Source organism: Phasianus colchicus, chromosome 5 (assembly GCF_987193195.1).
Source record: "Phasianus colchicus chromosome 5, bPhaCol1.hap1.1, whole genome shotgun sequence".
Taxonomy (NCBI): domain Eukaryota; kingdom Metazoa; phylum Chordata; class Aves; order Galliformes; family Phasianidae; genus Phasianus; species Phasianus colchicus.
The window spans coordinates 34,479,123-34,486,207 of NC_143440.1; the positions used below are offsets into that span (position 1 = coordinate 34,479,123).

Below are 7,085 nucleotides of genomic sequence, written 5' to 3' on the forward strand. Positions count from 1 at the left end.
ATCTTTCAGCCTATTTGGTTAACAAATCCAAGAAGCTAGATGTATTCTTGAGCACCATCTAGTGGTATTCTCATGGTTTACAATCCACAGAACTCTACCGGCATAGATATTCACAACATTGAGAATGATTTAAAGCAAGATCACAGTGGTTTTCATTTCTATTGATTCTAGAGATAAGTGTTTTGTACGTTATTTTGTTCACCAGAAAACTTTAAACTATTTTTAAGTTTACTCCAAGCACAAAAAGAAAAATAAGAGTTTAACTGGGGAGTTTGTACCTAGAAATAGAAATTAACTGATAGAAATCCTTATCTTCAGAAGTCATGACTTGAAATTCTCAAGCTGAGTCTACAACTGAAACATAAAAATAGAATACATGACTAAAAATATGTATTTTAAACTGATACATAACTAAAGTTATGTATACTTCCATCTATTGTCCCATTATGAGATAAATTTGTAAGGAAAAATATAAGTTTTTTGGCAGGTTAATATCTTAACTAGAGACTTAGCGCTAGAGCCAATGAGTAGAATACTCTGGTTTTTTTTATTTTATGGTGATTTCATGGAGATTTTAACACAATTATTTTCATTGTATCTGGGGCATGGTTCCTTCCTTGCTATTAACAGACTAGATTTATTTTCTAGGAACTGTTTGGTTTTCAGAAAAAAAAAAAAAAAAAAAAAAAAAAAAAAAAAAAGGAAAATAGCTTTCACCAACACAACAAGTAAGAGAAATCAGGAAAAAAAAAAAAAAAAAAAAAAAACCCACAAACCTGTTTCTACATGTTTTGGTTTGGGTTTTTTGTGTTGTGGTTTTTTTGGTGTCCCTTCTCCCTTCTCTCCCCCTTTATCCTCCCTCCCTGCTAACATATAAGTAGGAATATATTGGTAGTTTGTGTTTGGGGAAAAACATTATATGTTTACTATTCTTAGATACAGTAATTTGTCTGTAAAAATGAATGGGAACCTTCTCATGACATTAAAAATATACTTTTATTTATACTTTTATTACTGCTGTAATAACAAATACCACAATTTTAATTATTTAATTATGACTACATGCACACAGAAATATATGGCCCACATGATGTGCTCCAATACTGGATATTATTTATTACCAAACACAGAGTTGTTTTTCACTTTTAATTCTTTAGCATTTGCAGGTGTTTTGCTGATAATGAAAATAATAATCATCATCATCATGAACTTGAGACATATCAATGAGATTGAATGTTTTTGAAGATGTAATAACGAAGACTACAGGTTTTATTTTAACATTTACCCTGTTTGCTTTTGGGTCTTCCAGGGGGTTAATCCAATACATGAGAATGTCTGTGCTCTCCTTGTGTTAATGTTTTGCTGTTTTGATGGAAGATAAGAAATCTCACATTTTCTAACATGGCTTTTCATTTTGTCATTTATCATACCCTAGTGTCAAGAGACACAAAGCTCTTTAGCTGCCTAAGTAGCGTGCAGCTTCTCCAGAGCTCACTGTCCTATATCCTCATATCTCTTTATATTTTGTCTGATATTGTTCCTAAAAATATGATGAGCAGAATAGACATTTAACTGTTAGTCTAATACACAGTCCATATGGATGGAAGCACCGTTCTTTTTTCCCTATTATTGAATCAAAAATGCTTGAGTAAAATAACATCAGAGCAACTGTGATCTGAGCAATTTTGGTTGTATAGCAATGGCATTTGTCATTATTCACAGAATGGAAAAGAGATCATTTCAGTTAGCTACATTTTAATCCATATAATAAATGTTAAAAATAAACATTTTAAAAGCATATTTAGGCACAGATTAAATCCTTTATTAATATTCTCACCAATACCCCCATTTCAATTGCTGAAGAAATTAATCATTTCTTCCTGTTTTTCTTGTTTCAGAACAATCTCCTTCAAGGGTTCCTGACAATACATCTTTAGAGTAATTAGCTCTAATCAGACTCCTTGTTGTTGTATTTCAACTTCAGCAAAGAAGGACTGTCATTCTACATATTCCACTTTTTAGAATAGTTGTTTCCAACAAATTTTGATATCACTGAAATTACCATTTCTTTCTATGCTGAAATTTCATGTCTCTTGAAAGCTGAGGTAACACATTAACTAATAGAAAGAAACAGAGGCATCCTCAGTAAATACCTCTTTACAAAGAAAGAGGTATTTGGTTCATTTCTGATAATTTATTGAAGGAAATTACATTTTTCTCAAACATAAGATACTTGTTATTATAAAACAACATTCTTTTTAAGCATGTATGCTTATAGTGAGATCCTTTCTAACTGGATGTTTTTGTCTGCATATATGTTAGAATGAAGGCTGGTTAAAATTGAACTGGCAAAGGGGACATCAGTATTGCCTAAATTTGGGGCTAGTCCAAGAACTATAGGTGAAAGAACAGTTCTTTACAAAATGGACTGAATATGTTGCAATGAAGCCTGTGTGAATACAAAGTGTTATCATTCTTCTCACCACTAATAGTTTTCTGAAGACGGAAGATCTCACTGCACTGATGATTATGTTAATGAGAGAAACTGAGAATATTTTTTGTGCCAAATCTAGGGGGAAATGAAGAAAAAGAACATAGTCAACTGTAATAGTCTCTCATGCTGCCAAGGACAGAAAAAAAATCAAAGCCGTGATTTATATAAGCTCTTACAGTATAACCTGAAAGTCCTTTTTACTAATGTCTTCTTTAATAAATGATACTCAAGGACAATCCAACTTCTGCTGTTCATATGGCACTAAAACATGAATTGCTCATTACTGCAATATGAATAAAGATCCAGATCACATAGTAACCCACATACATTCATGTGAATGTTCCTTCCTTACCATTAGTTCCAGTGGCTTTAGGAAGGCACATGTGAGTAACCTAACCCAACACATTACATCTTAGAAGTCTAAAATATCTGTAGTCATGGGAAATAAATAAATAAATAAAATAAAAAAGATGCCTTTGTCTGTTGCTTTTTTCATAAAATCATAAAATTCTGAGCAAATTAAACTTACATGAACCTAAAGGTTTTAGCTGTACCGTTCATTGTTTTTTTTTCTGTATGCCTTTGCGCCACAGCAGGAGAGTTACATGTCTTTGCAATATTAATATTTCTAAACATCTAGCATCTCTTATACGAGTTCACAGAGAATTAGCAGTGAAAGCCTGTGAAGGGGGGAAAAAATAAAGTAAATTAGTTTAAAACAAGATTCAAGGAATAAATTTCAATATAAAGCAAACCTGCAAATCTGTTTCAGTAGTGCACTGATTTCTGTTGGAGGTTTTAAGAGGGTTCCCTAAATGAAATTGAACAAACTGAATGGTCCAGTAGAGAACATACATCACTATGTAATTCATTACTTTAATTCACATAACTAGTTTACCATACATACACACATAGACACACATAAATATATACAAGTGAGCTCTCAACTCTGCCTTTGGGGATTTACACAGAAAAACAAATCCATGCAATCTAAGAGCATATTGTAATTGCCTATCTATTGGAAGTTATAAATTAATAAAATGAAGTTATGTCAGTCTTCATCACTGATTTAAAAATATACAGTATTTCAAAGAAGAAAGGGGATGTAATTCCCTTCTTATTACAATTCTGGGGATGGGGAGAATGGAAAAAGGCTCATTTCACAAATGATTTTGTACTTAATATTTAAAATGAAATGCCTATTTTAAGATTCAAGATTGACTTTTTTATTGTTCTCTATTTGATTCTGTCATAGGAAAACTGTGCTTCCTGAAAGTAATTATAGATGAGTTTGAACACCCAGCAAATATTTTTCTCCATTCTGTATTTTAATTGATTTAGTGGTTTGGTTTTACCTCTTTTGATGAAAACTACTCAATGATACATTGACTGAAAACATTATTCAATTCCCAGTGTCCGATTCTTTTCAGGATTTAGAAACCTGCTTACTTCACCCTATAGTATCAGGCCACTTTAATTCAATTTAATTGCCTCAGAAAGTATCTAATACTTAAAATATTATGGAAAGGTATAAACATATAAAAATTTTTGAATTTTAATTTTTACAGTTAAGTGTAAACTTGTAAGAAATAAGCATATGCTGCAGATGTGGCTTTTACAGAATCACAGAACTGTAGAGACTGGAAGGGACCTCCAGAAATCATCAAGTCCAACCCCCCTGCAAAGCAGGCTGTGCAGGTAGGTATCCAGGCAGGTCCTGAATATCTCCAGAGAAGGAGAATCCACAACCTCCCTGGGCAGAATCCACAACCTCTTCAGTGCTCCATCACCCTCACTGTGAAGAAGTTCCTTCCTATGCTCCAGTTTATGGCCATTTCCCCTTGTCCTGTCCTCGCTGACCGCTGACAAGAGGTTGACCATGTCTCCCACACTTAAGATACTTCTTTTCTCTAGTCTGAACAGACCTAGTTAGCTCAGCCTTTCCTCATAGGAAGATGCTCCAGGCCCTTTATCATCTTCATGGCCCTCTGTTGGACTCTCCAGGAGATCCTTGTGTTTCTTGTACCAGGGAGACCTGGATACAGAACTGGAACTGGATACAGAACCCATATGGTTTATTGTTTCCCAGCTCTCCTGCCTGTCCACATCTTGCTGAATGGCAACATAGCCTTCAGGTATGTCAGCCACTCCTTCCAGCTCTGTATCATCAGCATACTTACTGAGAGTGGACACTATCCCTTCATCAAGGTAGTTAATGAAGATATTGAACAAGACCAGACCCAGCACCAACCCCCAGGAACACCACTACTCACAGATCTCCAACCAGACTCTGCAATGCCAATCACAACCCTCTGAGCTCTGCCAGTCAGCCAATTCTCGACTCACCTCACCGTCTACTCATCTATCTTACACTTTTTCAGCCTCAGTATCAGGATGTCGAGGAAGACAGTATCAAAAGCCTTACTGAAGTCAAGGTAGATGATATCCACTGATTTCCCCCCATCTACCCAGCTGATCATGTCATCATAGAAGGTACGAGGTTGGTCAAGCATGATTTTCCCATAGTGAATCCATGCTGACTATTCCTAAGGACCTTCTTTCCTTCCAATTACTTACAGATAACATCTAGAACAAGCTGTTCCATCACCTTTCCAGGGACAGAGGTGAGGCTGACTGGGCTGTAGTTTCCCAGATCCCTCTTCTTGCCCTTTTAGAAGACTGGAATGACATTGGCTATCATTCAGTCTTCTGTCACCTATCCTGTTCTCCAAGATCTGTCAAAAATGATAGAGAACAGTTCAGCTATCACCTCTGCCAGCTTCCTCAGCACACATGGATGCATCCCATCAGGGCCCATAGATTTGTGCACATTGATCCCACCTAGATGTCCCTGGACCACTCCCTCCTCGATTAGAGGGATACTCATCATTTTCTGGACTCTCTCTCTCTTCCCTCCAGAAGTCCCTAGGGGGACTCTTTAAAGCAAAGAAGGCACTGAGCATCACTCATTACCAGGACACTTCTCTCATTCACCAGGGGACCCACATTATCCCTAGTCTTCCTTTAACTGTTAACATACTTTAAAGAACCCTTCTTATTATCCTTTACTTCTTTTGCCAGGTTCAGCTCCAGGTGAGCTTTAGGCTTCCTTCCCACTTCCCTGCAGACCCTGACAACACTCCTATACTCCTCCCAAGAAGACAGGCCCTTTTTCCACATTTCATAAACCTTCTTCTTCCCTTTGATCTTATCCATAAGCTCCTTGCTCATTTATGTAGGTGTCCTGCCTCCCGTCCCCAGTTTCCTACTCTTGGGGATGCACCGATCTTGAGCTTGGAAGAAATGCTGTTAAAATGTTGTCTAACTCTCACGAGTCCCCTTACCTTCAAGCACTTTAGCCCATGAGATACCTCAAAATAGGTCCCAGAAAAAGTCAAAGTTGGCTCTCCGAAAGTCCAGGGTAACAATCCTACTTTTTGCCTTACTTCTTCCACACAAGATCTTGAACTCCACAACCTCATGATCACCACACCCCAAGCTACCTAAAGCCTTCACATCCCTAACAAGCCCATCCCTGTTGGAAAGAACAAGGTCCAGAAACACCCCCCACCTTATTGGCTCCTCCACCACCTGCATCAGAAAATTATCTCCAGTGCATTGCAGGAACCATCTAGACTGCACGTTCCTGGCTGTGTTGCTTACCCAACAGATATTTCGATGATTGAAGTCCCCCATGAGAACAAGTGCATGGGATTGCAAGGCTACTTCCAGCTGCTTGCAGAAGGCCTCATCAAATTCATCCTCCTGGATCTGGTGACCTGTAGTGCACCCCCACAATGATGTCAGCCATATCAGCCCACCCCTTAATCCTCACCCACAAGCTCTCCACAAGTTCTTTCCCCTCTCCCAGGTGGAGCTCATTACATTCTATTTGGTCTCTCACATAAAGGGCTACTCCTCCCCCTTGTTACCCCAGCCTGCCTTTCTGAAAAAGGACATAGCCCTCCATGACAGAATTCCAGTCACGCAAGCTGTCCCATCACTTCTCCATGACTGCAACGAGATCACAGCCCTGAGACCATACACAGATATCCAGCTCATCTTGTTTATTTCCCATGCTACATGGATTGGTATACAGACACTCAAGGGAAGCAGCAGGTGCAGTTACAAGAAGATTTTGGATGGGACTATCAGCATGACTTTCTGTGGGGAGCCCTCATGTGATCCTATGGGACAGTTCAGAGGTTTTTCCCTGCAATCTCCAACAGTTACAACATCCCTCAGTCCTTCTCTCAATACAGAGAGTTTTCTCCCTAGAATGCTTGTGTCCCACTTGCTCAGAGTCCATCAGGAGCCCGGTTTCTCAAAGACCTGCCCAAGATGAAAATATCCAAAGCCTTTATCAAGACACCATCCTGTCAGCCAGTCATTTACCTGACATGTTCTCCTCCATCTTCCTCGGTACCAGCTACCATCAGAAGGACAGAGGAGAATCCTGTCTGCACCCCTGATCCTTTCAACATCTTTCCAAGGGATGCAAAGTCCTTCTTAACATTCTTTACTTTCCTCATTGCAGCATCCTGGGACCCAGCCTGAATGACAATGAAAAGATAGTAGTCTTCCAGTTTAA

At 38.2% G+C, this 7,085-nt stretch overlaps 1 long non-coding RNA gene across 1 annotated transcript; it reads right to left on the reverse strand.

Annotated features, from left to right (window-relative positions):
• Nucleotides 1–277: 277 nt before the first annotated feature.
• LOC149917844 (uncharacterized) lies at nt 278–4,942 on the reverse strand. The gene is made up of 3 exons (XR_016467290.1): nt 4,420–4,942; nt 3,024–3,174; nt 278–354 (listed from the first exon to the last, which is right to left on the reverse strand). It is a non-coding gene; the product is annotated as an uncharacterized LOC149917844 (long non-coding RNA).
• Nucleotides 4,943–7,085: the final 2,143 nt, after the last annotated feature.